Source organism: Anguilla anguilla, chromosome 1 (genome assembly GCF_013347855.1).
Source record: "Anguilla anguilla isolate fAngAng1 chromosome 1, fAngAng1.pri, whole genome shotgun sequence".
Taxonomy (NCBI): Eukaryota; Metazoa; Chordata; class Actinopteri; order Anguilliformes; family Anguillidae; genus Anguilla; species Anguilla anguilla.
Window position 1 is genome coordinate 13,349,646 of NC_049201.1, and position 27,704 is coordinate 13,377,349.

General features: G+C 37.1%; 1 long non-coding RNA gene across 1 annotated transcript in view; it reads right to left on the reverse strand.

Moving 5' to 3' along the window:
- Positions 1–24,360, reverse strand: part of LOC118212241 — a 117,929-nt gene extending 93,569 nt beyond the window's left edge. Inside the window, exon 1 of the long non-coding RNA XR_004762191.1 lies at positions 23,960–24,360. This is a non-coding gene — a long non-coding RNA (uncharacterized LOC118212241). The remainder of the gene's footprint in view (positions 1–23,959) is intronic.
- Positions 24,361–27,704: the final 3,344 nt, after the last annotated feature.

Consider the following 27,704-nt stretch of genomic DNA (forward strand, 5'->3'; position numbering starts at 1 on the left):
ATGTCCCTCTCATTTTGACCACTCTCCCACTTGTCATCCTCTATTTCTATCTCCCTCCCTTGTCTGTTTGAGCAAAAAGAAACCCTGTGTGCACCGAGATTCCAGCATAACCGTTAACTCTGACAAATTATTTGAATATCCAGTGTTCTTAATACAAGGCCTGGGGCAACAGGGGATAGAAGACCCCGATGGCCCATTACTGAATATTGGTCGATGGGAACATAGGTGCAGATTTAGGTGGAGATGCACCACATCTTGTCCGAAATGAGCATACGTTTGATAGGCAAAAATGGAACTGTAATTATACAAGTACTTGGTCAGTCACATCAACGCAAATAGATGCTTGTCGACAAAGTCTCTCCAGCTAACATTTAGTTACAGTAGATGTGCGAACCAATGTAGAATTTTTGCCTACATTACTAGCAAACTTTGGCTTGCTGTGATCATGTCAATAAGATGTATCTGTAGCAGTTATATTTGTGAATAAATACCCCCATGGCTTTTTTTTTTACTGAAAGATTTTGAAATTAAGACAAATACTGCTTTCTTGAGGTATAGATTTTGAACTAAAATAAATGGTAGGCAAGTGGTAGGTGAGGCTAATATTAGTGGGCTATTCTGTTGTTCTGAACTTCAAAAGCCTCCCAGCTGAATTTATAAAACTAATGGGTACAATGAAAAACATAAAATTCCATAACACAAAAATCAAGTCTGTTAGGAAAATTATGATCAGAATATGGACTAGGCCTTTCTTCATTGTTGCAAGTTGTTTGCTTTTTATTACTGTTAATATGCCCCCTGTGAAAGAGGTGAATCAGAAAAGATCAAAGTAATATGTCATTTGCAAAACTCATATTGAAAAAGGAACGAATGAATTGCTTGTAAAATGACAAATGTTTTCAGATGATGAGGAACGAATCATGTTAATGATGTCTGCGGGGTTCCAGAAAAAAAGGGTTAGTCTGCTAAGATGGAAAATTCAACCGCTTCCCCCCAATGTTAGCTTCTTTCACTTTTTTCACTTGCTTTCCATGCCTGCCATGTTCTGGCTACAAACCAGATCTGAGTGGTTTTACTCTGGCTCAGAATGTGTGCACTTCTGCTTGTAGGTGTTCCATGTGTGCAGCAAAATACATTAGGTGAAAAAAACCTACCCACTTGTGATATTGTATTTCCATACAAGCTGTTACCTCACCGAATGATATTAAATCATACCTTGTATTGTATTGAGAAATTGACCAGACAGATGCTCTACAAGTCGCCCTGCACACGGACATCTGCCTTAATAATAACAGAGTATACTGGGGCTCCAATTTATCAGTGTAAATGTGGTCATCAAATGCAAGACTCGACTGGGGTTGATGAAAAAAGACACATGTCAGGGTGAAATTTTGTATTTGAATGGAGTGATTGCACATGTGCCAAGTGAACTGGTAATGACTGTAATGATTTGAAGTGACTGAGCACTAGGCAGTTATACTGCCTGCCCCAATCCCTTAAAGTGAATTTATGTTCCAGAACCTTGGTGTATTTCTCATGCTGTTGCTGCAGCACTTATGTTCTCTCTGACTAGCTCTGCCTTGCTTCACATGAAGACTGTATTATGTTGTCAAATGCAAAATGCTTTCTGAAATGTTCAAGTCCTCTCAATAAAATGTGTCACCAACATGCCATCCTTCAGCGTGTTGTCTTGTAGTTGTGGATATGACTAATAGTCCTCATAGGTGGTCTCTTTCCCTCTGAAAATCAGTAGAGAGGTGAGACTTAGGCCTGAAACATACCCTACGTAAGTACAGCATGCAAATGCTGACACTTCGAGCCACGCAAAGTCAGTTTCATGCGTCACTGCGTTCTAAAATGTGTCACCTGAAACTCTTAACGCAATGCAAGTGCAAGCCGCAGTTTCAAGCGTCGCTGTGAGGGGCGTTATAGCAGATAAGAGTTTCTTTCCCAACTGTCCTGGATCGCCCCCTTGAGGACTGGGGTTTATTACCTCCAAATTTCCATAAGAACGCACGTCAAGTAAGTACTGTACCAACCAAGCTGCGCGTTTACAGTGCGTCGGCCTGGCGTTGTCAGTTGCGTTTGCGTACTGACGTTGGGTAAGTTTCCGGCTCTAGCCAGAATGATAGTCATAGGTAGACCCAGTATCATTTTTTAATCATACTACGTGACATTTTACATCACACACCACCTGGACAGTAATAGAAAAGACCCAATTAATGCTCACATTAATTGAAATATTAATTGGTGACGCACAGAACTTCATACGAGTTGGAATGACCTGAAGAGAGGCAATTCAGCAGTTAATAGATAAAAATCATTCTGGCTTTAATTCCTGGATAGTACTGTACATTAGTACAGATTGACAGATCCCTGAAACATTAATTAGCTGATGACACAAAATACTTATTTCAGACTACTCTTCAAACAGTGAACATTGCACAACATTGCTATATATATTCAATAAGTTTCATGAACATGTTTCTGAATATGTGCATTGACACATTGGCAATGTGCATTGGCACAATGAAAATTGTAATCACACATGCAATTGCGTGTTTACACATTCCAGTTCAATTGCTGATTAATATTATTCTGGAAAAAGTAAAATGCCCAGTGTATGTGAATGTGCAATATTTATTTTATTTTATTTTATTTCTTTAAATGAGGGGGGGGGGGGGGGTTCCAGTATAACCTGATTACATTTTGTTCAGCTTCTTCAGCGTGTTTTCACAGATTGCATTCCAGAAGACTTACAGTAAGGGTGTGCATTATTTGTTCACAGATGCATTGTATGAATGCATTTTGTCCATAATTGGCAATAAAAAAATGATCATCAAATAAAACAGCTGCTGAACAAAAACATAATTATTTACAGCAGCTTCACAGCCGGTGATTAGACACCCGTACAACTCATACAGCTAGTTAAGATAGCTTAAGTGCAGTGGTGTGGCTGCAGAAACAGTCCACTCAGCATGTGAGCTCTGATAAGGAACTGACAAATTGCAGGTTTGCTGTGTTATTTTAAATTAAACATTTTCATTTTTTTCATTCATTTTGTTCTGGTAAATTGTGTTTATGGATATTGTATTGTGTTTTTATGGGCATATTTTATGTGCATCAGCCAGTACCATATGGTTATTACAATGCTAATGATTAATAAATTTAGAGTCTCTTTGTGGAGATGTTGTTTTTTGATAGTCAGGGTGTAGGGGGGGGGGCTATTGTGCTCCCCAAAATGAATTTCTGACTACACCAATACAGCAACATACCGTATGTATGTAGCCTCTCAGTAGATAACCACATGGACCGAGGTAAGTGCAAGCACTGACTGACTGACATAAGCAGGGAAAGCATCTGTAAATAGTGCTTTCAAGATGTAAATGTAGATCTTTAATGAAAAGATGTGGTAGGTCTGTTTGGAGCTGTCTTTGCATAGTTTAGGGAGGCAGTTACTGTGGAAGTGATAAAATGCTCAGGTTACACTCAGATATGCCCAGAAAAACAAAACAAAAAATGGTCGAAAGCTAATTTCATTCTGTATTGCCTTATTTATCAGCCCTGATATCAAAATAATTTTGGAATGTTGAAATGGCATCTGCTTAAAACAACTCCTGTGAGTGTTCAGTTAACTGTTCAGTGGTGTAGTTTGCTGTATACTATTTGAAATGCTTTTAAATTCAGAAGAATGTATTACCCACTGGCTAGCCCTAAAAATATGTATTGGAATTCAAAGCACTGGCACCAGCAGCAAAACCACCATCATCACAATAGGAGGTTTTTGGTGACAGACAACACTACATAATGTATGAAATTATTAAGGATATAATTCCAATGAATCCCATGTAAAATAGAACATGGGATATGACTATACCAAAAAACAGATGAGCAACTGCAGAAAGAGACCACGCTAAAACTAGGGTGCAGGGAATAAAAAGGATTGCACAATTTTTGTTTTGCTGAAGATTTACAGCAGAAATGCATTAACTGTAAATTTCAGCCGCCATCAAATTGACAAGAATGCTTTGCAGATTTACAGCTACATACTGTACACAGGTTCTGCAGTAAGGATACAGAAGTCTAAAGAAGTCATTTAGTGTGTGTTCATATATATCTGAGCCATATAGTATAGCCAGTCATGCGCTCATTTTCCCTGTCCATCCCCCCAATGAGAAAAACAAACTGGAGAGGCTGGAAGACTGGAAAACAAAAGTCATTATTCAGTCACCACGTCTGACCCCCCAGCAAACAAAATAGCCTCCTTTTTTATATGGAGACCACAAAATCATTAAAACAGCCCCTGAAAACAATCTGTTTTCTTGTCATCAAATTTGGATTGCTGATTTTTTATAGCTTAGCAACACAATGTTAAATTCTGTGGAACACGTTCACTTTCCTGACTGATTGATAAATACATGGCTAATTGATATGATCTGTAGATGGCGGGTGACATTTTTCTCTTCTTTCCCCCATTCTCGTCAATAGGAAACATCCAAGTTTTCACCCTGTAGCTTTGCTTGCAGACAGATTACTACTCACATTGGCAATCCCCAGTGCTCAAAGGATGGATGACTGGAAGATTATCTTTTGTGATGAGAAACACATTATTTTATTCTTTAGATAAGTGCAAGCAAAGTCATCTCTGATTTGGGGCAACAATCAATCCACGGCTCTTATTGCTCTGCCATTAGGACCAGTCTTTTGCATTCATTACACTGCCCATGCTGAATATCGGGGACGTGCTTTGCATCGAAAGCATACAGGCTTGAAGTGAAATGAGATCTCCCCCCCACCCCGCTCTTCCGGCAGCTGCACACAGTGCCAATATCATTTCATTCGACTACTCATGTACAACCTGAAATCATTAAAACATGTATCTGAGGTCTATAACTGAAAGCCAGAGAGGAGTACTTTTTCCTTGAAATCCTCGCTTTATTGAACTGATGTTGTCCTTCACTATAATTAAATATATACAGTATGTGTGTGCGTTATCCTTTATATATGAAATGGCACATTTCCTGGCTTCTGTAATGCAATAGAATAAAATGTTTTACTTATTTATTTACTTATGTATTATTTTTTTCAATTATAGTCATGAATTGTGAAAAATAATATAAATAAATGTGTAAATATCCAGGTGTGCAACCATGTGACATGGCAAATTATATATGACATATAATTAGTAGTTTTGCAAGGAATATATATAAAATATTCTTAACATAAAATCGAATGGGTTTTAACTCAATAATTATGTAAATATATAAACAGTATATACATATATATATATATATATATATATATATGCACATGCACTCACCCACTTGTCGAGAATATGGTGAAGGATGACTCATCTGACCATATCACATCTCTGTATGGTTTTTGCACCACTGAACTCTCAAGTGTGCATTTGTCGTTGTAATGAGGGGTTTATGCACTTCAACCCTACTATATTAGTTCTGTCAATGTAGTTGTTGATGGAATGTTCTTGCTGACACAGTCTGATCACGCATAGACATTCTCAATCACCTGAGGAAGAGTTGCCCTTCTGTTTTTCCTTACATATTACACAAATGCATGAGCATTATGGTCATCGAATGTACGCTTTCGACCACAATTTCTGACCCTATTTACTGATGTCTTCTCCGTAGATCTAAATGCAGATGCCCCTTTAATCACTGTTCCCATTGAAACACTAGCCAGTTGAGCAGTCTTTGTGACTGAACCTCCTGCCATCCGTGCCCCAATAATAAACCCTCTTTCAAAGTCACTTAGATCTTTCACTCTTGCCATCTTGATTCAAAATCGAGGTCAACTGGGCCTGCTCAGCATTTTATTCATGCCACAGAGCATGATGGGATGTTCATGCAGTACACCTGTATGGAAGCATCTGCATTCCTTATGTTTCTACACTCATTTATTCAGCTTTTTCCTCAAATATGTCACCTGTGTGTGTGTATATATATATATATATATATATATATATATATAGAGAGAGAGAGAGAGAGAGAGAGATGCATCATTCTGAACCACATTCTGCCCCCAATCACCCTCTTCAATTCTGAAATTAGCCTTAAAATTTAACATGGGCAGTACTGTTAGATGCCCTTCAATCCAAGGCTGTAAAGTAAGTTGGGGGTTGGGGGGGTTAAATGTGTAAATCCTTGTCAAAGAATCCATTTTCAATACAGCCTGTACAATTACCTCTGGCATTTAAAACATAATGAATCTTCCACAATGCATGCTCAATAATCCCTTTCTTAAATTATGAGGACATCAGCAGTTCAGCTATAAATAACTACAGAAAGCAGATTGCTTTGCACTTCCTGTGCAGACCTCGTGCACTACAATGCGGGGTATTGACCTCAGCAAGAACAAGCCTACTGTTCACAAGGGGTCCTCTCACATCAAACCTGGAACTTTTCTGATTGGCTCTGCTGCTTAAAGTCTCTTTTCATGGCACAAAAACTGTGCTGTTTAGCCTGAGAGAAGTAGTTCATCCTGATGGTATTTATCTCATGAAATGTTTTGCCACATAATCTCCATTTGTTATCCCTGTCTAAAATTCTGTGGCTCTAAAGCGGTCTTTTGAGCCTGAAGGATAGTGCATATCGCACTGTAGCTCTGAAGTTCATTAAAAGGATCTCTGAGGGCTAATGGACAGTGACAGAACCTGGCAGTATTATGCTTTTGAAGTAAACCCCCAGACCCTGGAGATTATCCAGCACAATGGTGAGTTTGTTGTGAGAAAAGCATTCAGAAAAACATAAGGCTATCCTGAGCCTGATATCAAATTGATCATATTCTATGTGGAGAATTACCTTTAAAATAAATAATTATTTTGTATAAGTGTGTCAGGAGTAATCTAGACGAGTCTTATACAAGTGATGAATAAATCCTGTAGCATCAACATTAAGTAACACTGAGTTAATACACATTAATGTGATGTTTATTAACTGCTTAACTATCAGTCAAATGTGAGTGTTTGAAAACGTATTGAGAGTAGTAGACACCTTTATATTACAGTTAATTGAATATTTTAAAATACTAGATGAAATATACGGTACCTTGCTTGATTTACATGGGTTTAGTAATATTTAGGCATTCATATCGTACTAAATAGCTGCATGTGCCTATGGTGTGGACCCTCACTGTGTGGCCCTCACATTTTAGGCAGCCTTGATATTAATGTTGTACCACAGCCACAATATCATATTGGTAAATAATAATAATAATAATAATAATAATAATTTCAGTTACTGAAACAATTAATAGTAATTGAATGCAAAAGGAGACTTGATTTATCATAATATTATTTGCACGCTAAGCAAATCACTTGAGAGCATCACCTTGGAAAAGATATTACACACACCTATAAGTGCATCCAATTGAGATGAGAGATTGTAAAATGGTGATGGCAAATAACACAGCAGGCCCCAATGGCATACAGTCAGTGAATGTTTCAAGTACTAGGAGAGATTATATATAAACCAATTATTAGCACTTTAATGCAATCTCTAAAATCTCAGTAAATATCAGATAACTGGAAAGAATCCAGTAGGACATCAATATATAAGAAAGATACAAAAAAGTATTATTATACAGATTATAAAAAAGTATATTATAATTTTATACTATGCGATCCTAATATCCTATTAGTTTAACTTGCTATCATCTACCTTGTAATAATTGGTGCACAGTCCTAATTTATGATCAGCTAGAACTCTGCACATGTGTGTTCAAGGCTTCTGCTGTGTTTTTAATGTGCCAATGATTTCTGGTGTAATGGTTCAACAGCTTGGTTGAAATGAACAGCCTTCGAAGAGAGAGTAAGCAGGCAAGACAGGTAGGCTCAGAGAGAAGAGAAACTTGTTCACAAAGAAAAGGAAGAGCTGTATTTTCTTTCTTTCTTTAGAATTCAAAATTGTAGGACTGCAGCAATACATCTACTGTTTGACGCTGCTCTGATTAATGAAACTGCCCTGATTATAAGCGGAGGCCTATTACATACTGTGAGTTAGATCTAAAGAAAAATGACCTCTGTTACACACGTCAGCCTACATGCTAGAAAGCGGTTCTCTGCTAAGCCAGGCAAGTTAATAGAATATAAATGAACGATCATAAAATGAAAGCATAACATGTTCCCTTTTCCTGCAAATTGAATAATTACAAAACATTTTCCACACACGCTTGTACATACATCAAATGTATAATTTCCTTAACTCAAGCGTTTAAATACAGCTACTGAAAAAAAAGCTTTGATCAATGCAAAACAATGGGGTAGCTTTGTTTGAAAAATTTTTACAACATTAGAAAATGTATCCTGAAATTGTACACATGGAAATGAGTTTATTAAATTATCCCAGGGCAGTTCCTTATATGAAATATCCTTATATAATTAGGTTTTCTGCTATTTACTCCATGTGAGACCACTGTCATGTTATATAAAATTAATGTAATGTATATTTAACATTTTTTTAAATTATTTTCCTTATGTTTTGATAGTTGACAACAATGTTAATGTAATGCGTTTTAATATTGCATGACTTTAATAATAATAATAATAATAATAATAATAATAATAATAATAATAATAAATACCTTTATGGTTTTAAAACAATCAATGTGCAATTTTAATACATCATGTCATGATGATTTATACACAGAAATGCCATTGAGAGCGAGCGACAGAAGGTTTGTATTGATGGCTGTTGATGATTGAAATAAAACACAAATATTATTATGCTGTTTCATTTTTCATTGCACGCTTGATAATGTTAATAGTGCTGCAATCATAGGCATTGGTTTCATTTTGACTTTGGGGAAGACAAACAGCTGGACTTTCTAGTCTCGTGCAGTCAAATGTCAGGTCTGACAAGCGTACTAGCTAGTCTTAGGGACCAATTCATATGAAAATATTGGGCGATGACATGTCATCCTGTCACCCCCCAAATGCAGTAGCCCACAACGTTTGCATCTCCCAGTGCTTATCACATAAGTACATCTGACACGTGCATGGTCTAATAGATCTTCATATGTGAAGGGATTGGCAAAATATTCTCATGACTGAGAAAATGTGTTGAGCCTGCAGTACAGCTGCATAATCACAATGAAAAGGTCGCGTGCATCATGCCTCTGTATTTTGCATATGCATAATAATGTTTGCATTTTCAAGTTTATAAATTTCAATTTACGTGCCTTTCGTGATTTTCTCGTAAGATTGAATCTCCTTTAGGATAAGTTAGGATCAAATCTTTGCTTGCGAACAGTTTATAAATGAGGCCCCAGATTGTTTGACAAAGCACTTAACAGAGCATTAAATGGACTAGCTTTATAAATAACATTTTTATTAGGTGTGGACTACAGCACTGTATATGACTGAAAGCAAGTTTTAGTGACACCACCTGTCTGTCAAGCAGCCTTAATTAGATTTTAGAGGGGGCTAAATTTTAACTCACAAACCTCACTATTAAATCTTGACTTAAAACCGAAAATGAGCAGACACACCATTCAAGTGAGGTTTTGGCTTAAACAGTCAACATTAAGAATAAAAAATATGAGTAAGAGAGAAGTTAATTAATCTTTAAAGTAAAAAAAAACCCCACATCTGTCTCCTTTTTTCAAAATTATGTAGTCTTTTGTGCTGAAGGAAAACAGCAGTTGTGTTTATTAAACAAGTAATTTCACTTACGCACAGATGAGACTATTACCAGACACCTGTTGACATAAGTCGTAAAATTTGCATTTTTCTGCAGCACTCAACCATACATATGGATATGAAGCCTTTTGCAACACAATTTTGGCTCCTTTTAACGAGACATCAGTAAATATGTAGCTGATTTGAATGCCGCTGTATGTTTCCAACCATCTTCGATGTTCTACAATGGATGACTTTGTGTCTTTCTCTGAAGCAGGAAAGAAACAGTGACTTCCCCCAGAAAAGAATGTGTTGCCTTGGCAACCAGTGAGCAGGGTTGCGTGTGCGAAGCGTAGCATGATTGCAGAAGAGAAGCCCTCCAAATATCTGTGCCAGCTCCTAAATTCAGACAGGGAAGGTTGGTATAGTTCAAATAAAATTAAAAAAAACACTCTGGATCATCAACATGTCATCTACCACAGATATTTTTGACACAATGGAGCTGAATTTCACAGCATATTTGGATAAATTTGACACATATCAAAAGAATTATAAAATACTCAATGAATTCCAGTGAGATATTTGGTGATGATTGACAGTAGTGCCATCCATTATCTATACCCGTTTATCCTGAACAGGGTCGCGGGGGGTGCTGGAGCTTATCCCAGCATGCATTGGGCGAGAGTAAGGAATACACCCTGGACAGGCCGCCAATCTGCAGGGCACACACAGAGCCCCAAGCCGAGATTCAAACCCACAACCTTCTTGCTGTGAGGTGACAGTGCTACCCATTGCACCACCGTGCCACCCAGTATAGTACCATACTGTATGGAATTACTTTAGTCAATGGCCAAAATATAAAAACACAATTCATTAAAAACTGTGTTCAATTTACACTTATATTCATGGACTGGCAATGCAGGCAACATGAAAATATGCCTGAAATTATTTTGTGGAACAAAACCATTTCTCCAACTGTACAATTCTGTTTGTTTTAATCCCTTTTTTACCACCACATTTTTCTCCATTTTTTATTACACAACCGGGAGCTTCCTATCACAATTCTAAATCCCAATAATACTACAGTAAAGTAAGTCAGTGACATAGTGCATCCATCCATCCATCCATTATCTAACATGCCCACTCCTGGTCCAAGTTTCAACCAAAAGATGATCGAATGTGTTTTTCCCCAATTTCACACTTGCATAGTGACTAGTCATATTGTGCGTCAAGGTACAACCCTCTTCCATTGAGGTAATATCTTGTGACTGACTTACTGACTTAATTATCTCTGATGCCAGCAGAGCAACTAGCAACACTGGGAAAAGGGGTTTGAATGGGCACGATGCCACTGCAGTAAGTCACAACAGTAAATCTGTCAGTTTTGACAAGTGAATCTGATGCCCATATAATTATACTTTTACTGCATTAGCAGTCAGTGTAAATGCTACAATAGTAAAACATGTGCAGCAGTACCTCAGGTGTTGTTTAGTACTGCTGTCTCATTTAGTCACAATTTGTCACAGCAATTCAACAATTAGTCACAATAATAACTACTAATTTGATAATTGTGTCTTCCTCAGGATCATATCAGTTTCACGTATTCAAAATTCAACATTTTTAAAATTGTCTAGTCTATGTATTATTCATAGCTATGTGCAAACATAGTTACACTGTACCATTATAGCTACCCCATTCTTTGGCAGGCATTAGGGTAGTTTGATTTAAAGCGGGACCCCCATCTCGTTGCTGCAAGATCTTCAATTAATTTGGGAGGAACGGCTAGTTTGTGCACCTCTTGAATCTTTTTTTTAGCCATGGTTCCCCCTCTGTTGTCAACCAGATGGCCTGTGAATGCTTTGGATCAGACGGCTACACATCTTGCACAGCTGGCTAAGTAAGACTGCAGAAACAAAATCAACCAGAGTAGGTATGCTTAGCTTCTGAAGTGAGTTACGAGTTCCCTGCCAAGTGAAACCCTGCCTCCCTGTGAGATACTACGGCCAATTATGAACTTCCCTGTGTGGCAAACTGTCACTACACAGAGAATGAGTGCTTTAATAGGGATGGAAAAAAGGGGCTTTGGAATGCAGATAGCTGTGTGAACATATAAGGTAGACAGTACATTTCCCACAGAAATTTTAGTCTGTCCATTTATTTCACCGAAATGGAGCTCAGAGTTACAATGACTCAATGCTAGTTTGTTGTTTGCCTTTACTAATTACAATTCTATGAGGCCATATAATGAAGAAACATGTAGCAAAACGTTTTGTAAGTTAATGCTCTTAACTGATTGACAGCATTCAGTATATGCACCATATAGTATATTTATTGTTTATGCAGGTGGACATTACTTCTTATGTATTTTCTGATCGTTGCTGGAAGAGATCCCTGGAATTCATATTCATTTTACTCACTACATTTTGTTGTAGTTCATTTAGAACCATGTGAAATAATATATAAACCCTCAGAAACACATGAGCATTGAAGATGTGGACCAGTGGTATTTGTGATCACCATGTTACTTGTTACTTAGTTGGTCAAACGGCACTGGGAGAATAAAGTGACAACAGAAACTGAGGTATACACGTTTACTTAGTGACTTTGCCGGGTCAATGCTATCACCTTTATGAGGAGCTTAAAGATTGGCACCATGGGAAATCATTTTGAGTTCAAAGTAAACATGTTGGAAAGGCCAGAGATGTCCTCTCCAATCAATAGATGAAACCATGTTTACGTAAAAAATGGTAATTCTGTGTCAATGATAGTGTGTGATATTTAACAGATTGCTGGCTTGAAAGCAATGCACTGCACTCATCCTGGTTATCCTGTATTACCTTACATGAATGATGCCATAAAATGTGTACTTGTTAAACAGCTACAAAATGTATGTACAGTACTTTTCCTGCACATATTTCTAACTAATTGTGTCCATGAGCTTTAAATTCATTTTGTATAACATCTGTTTAAATTGTACAACATGCAAATATGCTAATGTAATTGTGGCCCATTTACAAAAATAAAAAATAGAAAATCAATTACATACTGCAGCCTGACAATGCTTACAATGTTAATGGATATACATATACATAACTATCTTGAATTATGTTTTATATTTTGGAATTTGCTTCATTGCAAATTGGAATTTGCTTGGAATTTAATTCAGAAATGAAGCGGCTGGATAAATAAGTAAACTAAGCACAAACTAAGCAAATAATAAACTCATGAATGAATTAATCAAAACATTATCAAAATTCATAACTTCTGGGTTGGGGCAGCTGAGAAAGGACTGTTTAGAAATAACATATGCTCATGAGGATTGGATGAAGAAATTCAGTTAATGTATATTTTGTAGTTTCTGGAGGCTTGTCAAAACTAAATATGAGTGCACATGTATTTGACTGTCTTAGTGTGATTCTGTCAAACAGTCTGAAACAGCAGTATTTTTTTTTGTAATGATGAAACATTTATGATTTACTTTCTAATTATTAAATGTTTTTAATACAACAATTACTGGCAAGGAGTACTGGCTATTCACTTGCCATTCAAATGCTGCCATTCTAAATCAATAGTGCTTGTTAGCACCTAGGAGCTTTTGTGTATAGAGTTGTGAAGTGGAAGAAGCCAGTGCATTGTGATGCCACGGTATTTTGAGAAAGCGGAAGAATCTCCTACTGACCGCCATGCCTTCTCGACTGTTGGAAATTGTTTCCTTTACTAATTCTCATTTTCATAAAGGTGTTACAATCACTCCAGGAAAGCACTCTATTAAGTTAAAATATGGATTTTCATACATCTCAGTGGGCCTTTGAAAATCAGATTGTCTCAAACAGCAGAATTCATTAATTTATTTCTTCATTTTTTAAATGATGGGACTTTAATAGATTTCCAATGTGCTGACATATTGAGATCATTTATTGCCTTTAAAGCATAAAGCAGTTCTTAGTGTGCCCTTGGGACTTTAAATAATAATTATTGACTGTTCAATGCCATTCTCAATAAAGAGGTATTTTAAGCAATTATGAACATTTGTGTAGATCAAGCTGTGAAGTGGTCAAAGAATGGGCTAGCCACTATACTCTTGGTACAATATCTCCAAGGGTGGGTGCTATTTGTACATACAACCAAGGATGCATGCATAATCCCATTGGCACAATTCGGATTCTCCATAATCCATAAGCACACATTCACCCTTTTTTTACCGGCTTGTTAATGTTTCTTCAGATATAAGAATTTTGGAGTCATTTAAAATCAATCTATCTGAAGTAATTTCTTAGATCCTCAGTTAACATGCACATAAAATATAATGTATGTGATGCCTTGCTGGAATCGCATTGTGTTCTGATCGAGTTTGTTGTACTACATTCAGAGTCATGCTTTGGTGCAGCCGGTGCATGTATTACCACGTATTACATGTTTAATGCCCAGTGTTAATTCAACTATAACAGTGATAATTCCAGCTCTTAACAGATAGCATTTGGTCCCACTCTGGAATGTGGGACCAAATGCTAACTATTAAGAATTTTATTAACACTGAGTTAAATTAACACTGGACATTTTACTGTAAGTTACTGGCCATGAGGTGTGACTGGCAGATTTTAAAAATGCTATAGTTCAGAAGAGACAGAAATCTTTCCTAATGAAGTTCTGGAAGTGAGGCAGAAGATTTTGATCTGGCTTGAGAGTTATTATTGTGCATTGAGTGGATAAATGTGTGTTGGCATTAAATAATTCAAAGGGCATAAGGAGACATTTTCCATTTGGCAAATACTGCTAGGTATCAAAATGACCAACCATTATTTTAAAAACACATAAGCAAAAGGTCAAAGAAACACTCTCCTCTCAAAAAATACCTCTCAAATGAATATACTCCTTGACCTACTTAAGTAATTTTACCAGACAATATTTATTTATTTCCCATTTATTGATACTGCTGCAATATTTACTGAATTAGTTCATGGGTGACTTCATCCAGGATAAGAATTCACTTGCCTGTTCATTTATATTTCCCTGTTTCAAAAAGGTTAAATCAAGCATTTATAGATATATAATCATAGGGATGCAGTAATAAATAGCATGATGTTCTACTATCTTAAAAACAAAACATCGTAACTATTCAAGCTCTTGTCTCAGTGCATTTAAGCTCTACCCAACTGATAAAACATTGGCAAGTGTATGCAAGCAAAAAGCTTGTTTTAAGCTTTATTGTTAAATATCACAATGGAAGGTGCTATTTAACTACTCAGGGATAAATACACAAATTGCCAATTGTACAGCAAGTAACATCAACAACTGGGAGTTCTGACTTTAGACATTCTTACAAAGCATGCTGTATCCTATAATTTATCTCTAGAACAACCAGTGTTTTGCACATATTAGATGTTTTTATAATAGCAACACACCTATAGCAAACGGCAATCTTACTATTAAGTGATATGTGCTATATGTGTCTGTGTTAAGCTGTGAATGCTGTAAGTATACCTTTTCGAATCTATATTTGAATGCGCAACATGCAATGAAATTACTATTGTCTGAATGTGACCAAAAGATGTCATTCGACTCCCTCAGAAATTAAGTTTGGTTCTGCATGTGCGGTTGTTTATCCCTTTCTTGCAATAGCATCCACATAACCATTAAATAAAAAATCTCACAAATTAACTACTTTTGATTTGAGTTTATTCTAATTGGTCAAACAGTTAAACAGAATAAAGGATAGGGCAGTAGAAGTTCATCTTGCACGGCTGAAGTCGTGGGAAGGTGATTGGCTATCAAAAGAGGTATACGTGCCTTCTACCTTTACATTAATATTTATGTGCTCTATTTTATCATATAAAGGAATATCATTCAGCGTATGATTTGCCATGACTGTAAATAAATGGACTGGAATGATAATATATTGGCTGCATGCACAGATGCAAATGCTACCAGAAACCACACCAAGGTTCTTCTCAACCATTAGCTGAGTTGTGTGTGCGTGGATATAGTTTGACTGACGCCAGAAAGACATGTCGCTGAACAGTGAAGACGCTAGCCTGCCTCGGAGAGGGCGGAATTGAGACACAGAACCGAGAGGAAGTTTTGTGTCCTTGCAGAGGAGGCCATAATGAGTCTGCATTTTAATTTCCCTGCAGAGGTGATGTCTACCTCTCCTACCTCTGTCTACCACTGCCACATCTGCCTCACTTGTTGTTTTCTTATCCTAATAGCATAGCCAGTCAAAGGTCAGCCCACTAGAGGTATTAATGTACCCATCAAGACCCGTGTCTCCTGTGACATTTCAGCCATACATTAGTTTCTGCTGAAAAAGCAAGAGCTCTCCTAATATCCATGTTGATAAGGCATTTCATGCGACAGGTGCAATAATCAATACGGACAGAGTTAAATTGAAGCAGTTCTGGCTCAGTGGGTTTCTGCTCCTTGGGCTGTGAGGAGAGTTTCAGCACTGTCAGGAATGGTTATACCCATTTTGAGAAACAACTATAGGTTTGGGGGCCCTTGGGTCCCAGGGTCCCTCTGGAAAACCCCTATGTCATAAGGGCAGGTAATCGATATATTGTTTCCTTGCAACAATGTGCAATTAAGGATATTTCTTTGCTTTTAATTTGCCCATATTCCCACATGGAGTAGTGTTAATATGTCAAACATTGTACATAGTATCATCCTAACCCCGGAGTGAAAAATAACATTAGAATGAATAGCATGTTTCTTGTCATGGTAAGCTTGTTTTAACCTATTATTTGACCACAAAGTATTGACTTAAACTGTGATTATGGCTGTTACCATAACAGTAGTGCTGAGAGGGGAATTCCCAAATATAATGAAAGATTGTGGAAAGCAAAGTTTTTATGAAAATATTTATATAAGCCTAGGGCTGCAGGGTAGTATAAGTGATGCTTGTGGCACATGAGTAAGCATCATAGTCTCAATCTGAATCTGACCCCTACCAGTGCCGACTGTAGCCGACAGTGCTGTAGAGGCGGTACACAATTGGCTTTGCGTTGCCCAGGGGATATGAGGAAGGGATTCAGTTGGGGTGGGGGATAGCAGTGCTCATCGCTCAAGCAACCCCTTGTTGGCCATCCAGGTGCCTGTGGCTTGCTCTCTACACATGCGTATGATTGGGTCTCCTCTGCCTCAGCTCTGTGCATGCACAGCTTGTGGCTGCAGTGTGAAAAGAAGCAGCTGGTTGGCTTTGCGAGTTTAAGAGGAGAACCAAGTTCTCTTCCCTCTCCCAAACTGGTAGCCAGGGCCGTGCATGAGCTCGCTTGTACATAGTTCGCATAAGATTATATAATCTTAAAATAACATACTAGAAGAATTATCATGTTCAACACCTCGATTAATGAGCAGGCATGTGTAATTAAGAGCAAGCATATATTAAATAATTGAATTAAGGCTGATGATTTATTCATGCGATAAATCTTTTCTGGAAGTTGTAGAAAGAAATATGAAGCCACCTTTAACCAAAAATAAATAAATGAATGAATGAATGAATAAATGAATAAATAAAATAAATAAATATTACTTCTCTGCAACACTGAGCATTTCAACTTTGTGGTAGAGGCTTTGAACCATGTGGCATGTTGGACTGTTGGAAACATTGGAATATATCAGATGTTTAAAATCATTTATTTCAAGTGTAGCTTGTTTGCATATAAATATTTGTCTATTTTACTGTGAATATTTATGTTTGTGCTATTGTTCACTGTGTGAACTAAACTGTGTTCTTGGCTAGAGATAGCTGTACAAAATAAGTATTGTACCTTACGGAACCTGTGTTTAGCAGTTGTCTATGACCATGAAATGCACTTTTTGTACGTCGCTTTGGATAAAAGCGTCTGCCTAATAAATGTAATGTAAAGCTATTCGTCATTATAATCTTGGACCCGTGTCTTTTTGTAATTATGTCACAAGAAAAGAAACGCAAGTAATGGGGCCAAAATGCAGACTGAAATTAAAACCAAGCAACAAACCCTAATTCTGAAGTGAGTAATAGAGCAAAGGCCACACAAACATAATAATACACAAAAAGGTTTAAAGCAACACACTCAAAAAAAAACTGAAGTGCTGAATTAAGATCAAGACACAGGCTTGAGAGAGATATAGCTGAAGGACACCACATACAGAAATAATAAACGCTGCACCCTAACATTATAAAGTGCAAGGATTTTTGTGTCCTTTTGGATGACCTTTACTGTTCTCTCACATGTAAGATGCTTGTGATCATTGGAGCTTTCACGGTTTTAGTCTTGATTTCAATTATTGCCATAGCTCCCTCTGTAGGCTGTTCCATTAAAGGCTATCTTTTTCAGGTCTCAAAGTGGCACATCACAGTCCTACAATAATACATGTCTTAGATCTCATCTGGGTGGGATTTATCTTTTTTCGTAGACCCCAAAGCATTGCTGGTCCAGGCCTACTTTGAAGCAAGCTGTGGGTGAAGTGGGCAAACTATGCAATGACATTGCTTCCATTGGTGTCATTGTGAATTTGTATAAAAACTGGTGTGATAAACTATAAAACTAGAAAGAATATTCTAGTTTTCATAGATCATTGGTCATGAGAAGGAAAAAGAGGTAGAGAGAACCAGTGTTTCTCCAGGCAATACTCTGTCCCGGATTGTAGGTCAAGATACAAATATGCGGCATGATGTAACAGATACGGTTCAAATTTCAGGTAATGCAATGGAAAATCAATCCTGCAGTACCAAGTCAGCCAACTGGGCCTCTAACTCATGCTAGCGTTTTAAGGAACTAATTAATGCTGCTTCACAAACTACACGCTTTCCATCTTTGACATTGCTGACATTCAATATGCGTGCACTCATGAACCCATTTGCATGAGGGTATCCAAATACATTTCTGTACTCATGCAATATTTTTTCATGAATGTGTCCACATGCCATGCTTTTAGGAGTGCAACTGTCACACTCAACTATGTTTGCATGCAAGGACGTATTTCAGCGAGCCTGCATGAAGGATGTGTGTTGCCTGCTAGGTCAGCTCCTCATTGGCTCAGTGCACCTTCAGTGCTCCAGCCACACCCTGCCCTGTCCAGTGACTCTAAAATGGCTGTCTAGCAGGCATGTCTGTGGCACCCAGTCCAAATGCACAGACAGTTTGAATTGTGTTTCAATGTAGCGAGGAGCGAGGGAGAAAGTCAAATTACACTGCCGTGGTCTTATTACAGAAGCATTAGCCTATGAGGAAACAAATTAAGGAATTACAGTCTGGACGTGTCCAGATTTTAATCAATATATAAGAATTTCCAGTGAGAGAAAGTATGACACAAAAAATACACAGGGGTGCAATAGGCTGTGGAAAAGAAGATCCCAGTTTCACTCTATTTTATGATTAGCAAGATGAAATAAAGCTGACCAGTAGTCATCTTTTTCCTGGACATTTCTTCTTTTAAGGGACTGAAAAATATCTGTCCTGACAGGATTTCTAAATTCTGAAAATATCTGGTTAGGTTTTTCTCATTCTATAGACTGCATGTATGCAGTAAATGAAGAAATAGCCTAGTATTATTCTCCTAATGCGACATACCATTTTTGATGAAAGAGACATTTGTGGGTAAATGAATAACAGTAGCCATAAACTATCTATTCTATGCATTTTTATGAATCTGTTGAATAATAATAGTAATAATAATAATAATAATAATAATAATTATTATTATTATTATTATTATTATTATTATTATTATTATTACTAGTAGGAGTAGTAGTAGAAGATGCAGCAGCAGCAATATGAGAAGGCCAAGGTGGATAATCACATTATAAGCATTATTAGGTAGTCCAGCACCCAAAGACCCATTGATCAGTGTTAAATCAGTATCAAGTTTTCTATTTGTAGGGTGCATTTATACAAATAGGACACTATATTGCAATGAAATACAAAGGAAGAATTCTAGCAAATTGTACTTTTGTCACTTCACAGCGTCAGTATGGTCTGTGCTGGCTGAACCGATTGATGGCACGATAATTACCAAATAAGATTTTAATGTTCTATGGGAAGGAGGTCAATTACTAAAGGAGACTAAAGGCTGAGGACAGGCCGAAGCCTTGCAGTGCTCTGTTCAAATTCTTCCTCTGATGAAGTGAGACAGATAGACAACACAATTGCTAGTTTCCTAGCTGGTAGTAATTGTGTCTGATGTAGAAGATACGGTTGCTAACTTTGTGTGATGTTTTCCTGCAGAATTCTTACTGAGAAAAAGAAAAACAACAGCCATTTAAAGAGAAAGCACTTGTAGGGCTATTGTATCATATGCATGCACGTACGGTATATTTGTGTGTATGCATGCATTTATTACATGATCATGTCATATTCTTTGACAAGAAAGTTCTGATCAAGGTACGAGTCCACATAACGAACAATCATTAGAGGTATGCTAATTAATTGGATTTGCATTAATGTGGGAGGGTTAGCCAACCTGGGGGGCCCTGGTCTTGATTACTTGGCAGAAAGGTGTCTATCCATCAATGCATCTATCCATCCATTAATCTCATCTCTCTACTTGAAAGTGTCCCAGTCAGCAGTTGTCTAATAATATGTTGTGTCTCTGTATACCCCCACAGCTACAGCATACAAGACCACATGCTTAAAAAGCAGTTATGAGAAACTACCCGGCTCTAAGACTGCAGTTGTCATAAAGAGCGGGTATTTTAATGGCGTGGTGGAAGATAAGGACGCCATGGGGAGGCACTGCTTTTCACTACCTGCATCTGCGTCTATTTTATCTTTTTATATGAAAGTACTCGAGAAAATCCTTGGTGTGGAGGATGCGGGGGCACTAGAGCTCAGAGTAATATCCCACATCCAGTGAGATTTAAAATTTAATCAGACAGTCTGCCAGGGTTGTGAGGCCTACATTGATAGAGTGCAGAGATGGTTTGGCAGTGTGGAGTAATAATCCACTATGCACCAGAACACACAGGTATGAATACAAAAAGATACACAACATATTTAGCACTTTACTTTCCTTTAATCCTGCAGAATGAACTTGAAATTTCAGGAAATAAATCCTCTTCAGCCTTTTTATGGGGATAAACACCAGACCAGCTGTGGCTGGTACAATAACACTTTTGTGGCTTTTTTAATGAGAGACTACTGTTGCTTAGTAATAAATATGCAAGTTCAGGTAGGCTAGGTTAGATAAGCCAATTGTGCCCTTCTGTACACTAAGCTGGGGTTGTCTTTTTTCATCTGTTGTTAGCATCTAGCTAGCCTTGTTCCAACAAATAAAAGGGGGTCTTATGAGAGTAGACAGGAACTGAAGCAGATGAACAATAATCCGCAGCCAAAATATGAAGAAATGTGAACACTGGGGTATTCATAATGCACCTCAGAGTAGGAAATAGATGCATGCCAAAAAATTATGAGAGTCATGCAAATATGGTCCTAATTTTACACAAAAGAATCAATTCCACAGTTTATATGCATTAAAATAATCATTAGATAAACCATTCGAATTTTAAAGACAGCATATGAACACATTAAATGTTTTAAGAAGAAATGCACCATCACCACTCTGATCAGCCAGAAAGGGGAATTGGGTGAGTATTACATTTTTACCTACTCTGCTACAAATTTAGAGTCTGATTACAATGCAGGTGCTAATGCCATGTGGGTGCACTTATCCTGGATGTATTAAGCATTTAACATGGCAATAACAACAATATCACATTAAAAAACACAGTCTTTCCCCTGTCCCCATTGTACCAGGCTGCAATATAATTCACCTGATCCGCTGAGGAGGAAGGCAGTTCAAATGTTATGTTTCAGACATGCCTCCTTGAGCCAGCTACCAGCCAGAGAATACTACACAAGCCTCTGCTACTGATGGCTACTCGACAAACTCAATGAAATCAATACAGATATGACGTCTGCATTAGGGATGTGCTCGGCGGGCAATGACTAAAATATGGATATTGAGCTAAAGGAGGCTTATTAAGATGAAAAAAGTCTACATTTTTGTAGTATTGTTGATGCCTTACATTTCAATTTCTAGCATGTTTATGTTAGTGGAAAGTGCAATTGTATTAAAATTATGTAATGATGTATGATCATTCTGTTATATGCTATATCAAAAATATCAGTGCTAATATGAAAGATGGTTGACAAATTAATGTCCATAGCTATCTGTTTTATGATCTCAATAGTGTCATTGTGAGGTCCCTTCATCAAAATTCAAACATACTGTCCTTATTTCAAATCAGTTACCACAGTGATTTTCTCTGCCTAACTTTATTGGAGACTGTCTTTCATTTTCTAAGTTACCATTCAGTTATTGCATGAAAACATATACATATGTTGGTAACTTCTTATAGTACCATGACATGTGTTGGTTTCACCACGGATGAGTGGCAATTAAACAGGTAACAGCATCAGCAATTAAGGTTTTCATGTCACTTTCTCATTTCTTAAAATCTCCCAGTGAATGAATAATGGAGATGATGATCCATGGCTGAGTCCAATGCAGTCAAAAGTGCACAACCTCAAACTATCTCCTAATTGAGAAAGTTATTACTGTATGCCTGTTGCAAGTATACTGGATTATTTGTTTAAAACCCTCCCAGGACTGAAAGCTCAGCAGATGGCATTTGTTTACAGATAAGCTACTGCAGAACACTTCCGATCTTGAACAGAAATGCTGTTTTTGTTTTTTGGTAACTGAAGCCCAAACATAAACATCATTCAATAGGAATGCAAGGAGTGGAAGGATTGTCTGAGTTACAGAATTTAAGCTTCCAGCCCCGGACAAGTTGATTGAATCTTCAAAACACCCACCATGACTTCCATTTTCCACAGAATTAAAACCATGAAGTGCAGAACTACAAACTATGAGTAAAAAAGTATTAGTTAGGAATGAAGTTACTTCTCTGGAGAAATAAAATTACTGACAAAAACCCAGTAGATGTTCCATTTTCAGGATGAAGGCATGTTTATTTATTTCAGCAAAATTACAGGCAGGCATTTTGACAGAATGACAAGAAAGAAAGGTCAAGATATCACAGTGGATGACTGTGGAATCAAAGCAAAAAGGTTTCGGAACTGTTCATTAATTTGTGTACCTTGTAGCCTTACTTTCAGAGTAATGAGAGAATTCAAGTCATTTACTGTAGTCTCAGTGTTCATCCTTGGTCAAGAGCATTCAATTAACCCATGATGTACTGTAATAAGCAGCTTAAATACATAACATACTGAGTGTCTTTTTCATCAGCGCTTATCACATTTCTTCAAGTGACATAGTTTTTTCCTTCTTCGACACAGCACAAATAAATTCTACTGTAAGTTATTAAATTCCACTTAATTATTAAATATGGAAGGTTGATTTCAACAAGATCTGTCCTTAAAATTTCAGGTCTACAGCAGCTCTCTTGTATATTTACCATACAAGAATTATTGAAAATATTTTCAGTTTTTTTTTTTCATAAGACAACCTTGTTGGCTTTAATGAATTTTGACAAAAATGTATTTTCTGAAAATACTCATACCAAACTTTTTCAGTATTGCAACCCATAGTGGTCACTGGCATTACAGTGGACCCTTTCTGGACTTGATGCATACATTACATTTTTAATAAACTCTTTGTCAATATTCAGCACTGAAAACATGAAAGGGAAGCATAAACATGCAAAAATGTTCTAATGTTTAATTGATAGTATTACTAAAATACTTTTTCATGCAAGGTTGACTAAATAAATACTCTTGGTCTCAGGTTTGTGCTTTCTGAAGAGACGCTTTGAGTTTCTTTGTGAGTGAATGTTTTCACTGAAGGTGCTATTGTGCACTGTCACTGTGGTCTGTCTGACAGCATCATTATATTGCAGTCTCACGGCTGCTGTCTATTGGCAACTGAAACAGTTAAGCTGCCAAAGGATCCAAAAAAGGGGCTTCCTTCAACGTGCTGTTTGACTTCACTGTTTCCTGGATGCAGGAGCACAGTGAATTCTCTGTTTTTAAGGGAGTCCATTCATACAGCTGAATTCTGAGAAGCAGTGCCTTACTTTTCACAATTAGGCTGCTGAGTGACATTATTATATTGAATGAATAAATAAATAAATAAATAAATAAATAAATAAATAAATAAATAAATAAATGAATAAATAAATAAATAAATAAATAAATAAATAAAAACACTGATACTAAATGTTTTGATCAGGAAATCTACTGTTGATATTGATACACAGCAGACGATATAAGTGAATTTCCTAGAAGAATCTTCACTGTGATGCAAGCTTTTCCTTCCACCACTGAACTGTAGCCTGGAACTGTTCATCATTATACAGTACATCTCAAAATATTTCCACCTCACCTTTTTTGGGGCTTGCATATGCTCCACTGCTGGAAAAAAAAAAGAAATCCTGGCCATCTGCTTAGGTGTCAAAGAGTTTATCCACAAGGAGTACGGTGAAAATCAGATCAGTTGGTCCAGCATTCATATCTTGGTTCCAGACTTACATCGTCATTGTCAAGCCTCTTAAGTTTGCCCCCGTTTTTTTTCTTGTAACTGGACTGCTGCCATCAATGTTTTCTTACACTTTGAAGGCTCTGGATGTATTTTTCTTTCTAAGCTGTGCATTTGAGCAGCACCCACTCCTTGGCAGAAACAAGCTCGATATTCCCTGACCTGCTATGGCTGCGCAAACACATGAGGCCCACAGAGATGAGACATTAATCCTGAAGACAAACAGCAGGCTTGCTACGGCTGTACTCCTCCTCTCCCCTACGAAAAAAAAACAACAAAAAAACATCACGGTCTCCTTTATTTTAAATGCTGACCAGCTCCAAAGACAGAGCCAATTTCTCTGGCCTGGGAGCAAATGGGGGGGGGGGAAACCCAAAATGAGCTGTGCCAAATTTGTGTCACCATGCTTCAAGGAGATTTGCTGTAACCCCGGATGTTGAATGGTCAGCCCCTTCAGGCATCTTTGGTCTAAATTTCAGTTTTTAGTTAAAGGTTTTGAAGTTGTTTCTAAATTATAATGATACTATCATCTTATAAAGGTTAATCAACAAGGCTTATCTAAGACAGAAATGCTAGTGGTTGAACAAAAACACTACTATGACTAGGACTCTGTATGCCTTGGTTGTTGGACAAAATACCACTTCTCTTCTACTGTCATTCTGTTTGTGCACCTTTGGAGTATGCTGCCAAAATAAGCAGAATAGAATATTCTGTTCCCTAAGGTCGTTTCCTCTCAAAATAATTAATTCTCCACAAATTTACTTAAATCATGGTACAAAATGCTTTAGAACCACGTTAGAAAACATATGGTGTATGCTTGGACTAGAATGTACTGTTTACGTATTTGAAATCGACTTGGAATTAAAAATACATTAAAACATTCACACAATTTCATGAGTATTTTATGTAAAGATGAAGTTAAAAATGAACTTACTTAAGCACTGCACCAATTGCCCATAATGACTAAAGTGTATTAAAATACAAGTTTAAAAAAGTTAAAATGCAAACTATATTCCATCTGTTAAATGCATGAATTGAGGTATTAATGTGCCTTAAAAAATCCTAACACTGCCTTTAATGGAAGTAATTACCATATATTTCTCCCTTCTTCACTTGACTACCAGGCATTCTTAGAAGATAAATAACTTTTAAAAGTATAAAACACAAGAGCTACTGTAGAGGATTGATGTAAGCCAATTTTTGCAGATCTGTGTTATGGGACAGTATAGATCATTGATACCACACTGTCAATCGTAACTCCGCATCAGAAAAAATACCAACTGCCATAAAATACAGCCTTAAGGCTGTTCATCAGTATGGTTAGGCATTGAGATACATTTTGATTTCATTAGACAAGGAAGTTCCAAATATGAACTGTAAGGCTCCTGTTAAATTATGAAAAGAGCATTTTCAGTAACTATTCATGAAACATCTTCAAGAATTATTTTACATGCATAAGCTAATATACACAATTCATAGACAATGTCACAATTTGTTTCAGTCAGTGCCTTCTGGCCCCTCTGGTTTTGTAAATAAAAATAAAAGTGGAAGTGGCTTGGCTTTTCTAAATCCCCAAATTCAAGAGTGCTGGTTGTGTCAGACCCCTTCTGTGCTAAATCTAGAGGCACCTAGCCCTCTCCAGCTCAATGACTGACCTTGCAGGGGAGGATTACAGTGTCTGACAGGAGCGGCTGCTGCGTTGGTAATGGTCCTACCAGCGGTATCAGCAACAAGGTTAGTATGACGGTATGTTCCCTCTGGATCGTTTCCTCTGAAATGACAGGGCCTACAGAGATTGCAGAGTCCCAGAGCTACTGATTCTCAGATCTGTGGGTTCAGTTTGTTTGGAGGACACTGTGCATTTTAAAGTGAATAGTGAACTAAAAGGAGCCAAATGGTGCTGTATGTTTGGTGGTCTCTAAAGAATCTCCAGCTTCATTATGCTTGTATCTAAGGTAGCCTAAGGTCAGCACTGTATGGTCTATCACTTGGGGACAGCAGCTGTAGCGATTCAGAGGCCTACAGTTGCCACTTATCTTTACGTTTAGTAGCCATTAATTTTGTATGCAAAAGCGTAGATTTTATGGAGCTATAATTTGGATGAACTCACAAATTTAATAGCACTAGAAAATAATGCATGCTTTTTCAATATGATAAACATGACACAACAAATCCTGCTGGGTTCACACTTTTGTGGTCCCACAATTTTGAGTGTATGCATAACATTACTGACTAATTTCATCCAATAAATATTTATTTATAGCTTCATGAATTGTGGAACATTGTGATTTACAATTTTAAAAATATAATTTCATATATCAATCTTGAATATTTTATCTAGTCTACTGAGTTGTTGCTTAGCTGAACCTGAAATTTGTCCGTTTTGATTTAAAATAGTTTCTACCTAAATATGTAGCTCCTTCTGTCTGCTCAGTATTAGTTCTCAGGACATTGATATGACTCACTCTGGAGCCTATAGGGGAGAATGTCGTCTTTACAGCGTTGTTGAATATTTATAAAGCAGCCCATACATATAAAAGGTACAGTAGATTAATCGCACATGTACTTTGGCGCTCAGTGTATGTTGACAGTAGCTTGTCACAGAAACTGGCAAATGTGTGGTTGCAATCTTGAGAAAACCGTTCCTCTTCGTAGTCACAGATCCCACTGATCCCAGGATGAGCTATACATGCAGTGCATATATGTCACATCTGAAGATTGAAGATTCCAGGAAATGCACATTGGCAGAGATGATTACTGTATTGAGACATACATTTTAAATCAGGCATTATACTACAATTTTAGGGCTGAGGGAGTGATTTGCACTAATCTATGAAAGAATGGTCTATTTTACCGTTGAAGGATTTTCAATTTTTTTGCTAGTTATGCACATTTGAATCTAATACCACAGACCTCTATATGGCAGGGAGTACCTAAAATAAATATGACTGCACTGTGTGTATTTCCCTGTGCTGATTTTGATGACTAAAGTTTTTTATGTGCATCAGACAAAATTGAAAATGTGGACCTAACTTTTATTTTCATTTTTGGTCTATATAGAAAATACCTTTGACCATTTACCATGAAAATCTATGTACCTTGCAGAAGGTGGGGAAGTTGTTCTCATTCAAGAATGCTGATGGCAGGTATCATTGTATGGATGCAACTTTGAAATGTATAACCACTTTAAGTGTTGCTGTCACTGTTACAAAATATGTTTATCTGATTAAAACACATGAGTCTAGTAATCATTGAGGTTTCTATATGTGGCTGTTATTTGTAATATATTTTTAAAGGGCAGCATATGCTTAAGATTTTAGGACTGCTAAACTCAGAATGTAATGAGAGATTGTTAATTGATTCTGGTAACATGGAATAGTCTGACAATAAAACCATGACATATCATTCTATGCAGCAATTAACCATGTTGTAACCATGTTAGTTGAGTGCTCATAAACTGAAAGTACAAAACTGTGTTTCCTAAAATTATTATTTAATATGTTGCAGACAAACAAAGGTAAACTGAAGTAGAGACAATGCTTGTCCCCATGAGAGACTGTAGAAATGAATAATCCAATGCCCATGAAAAGAA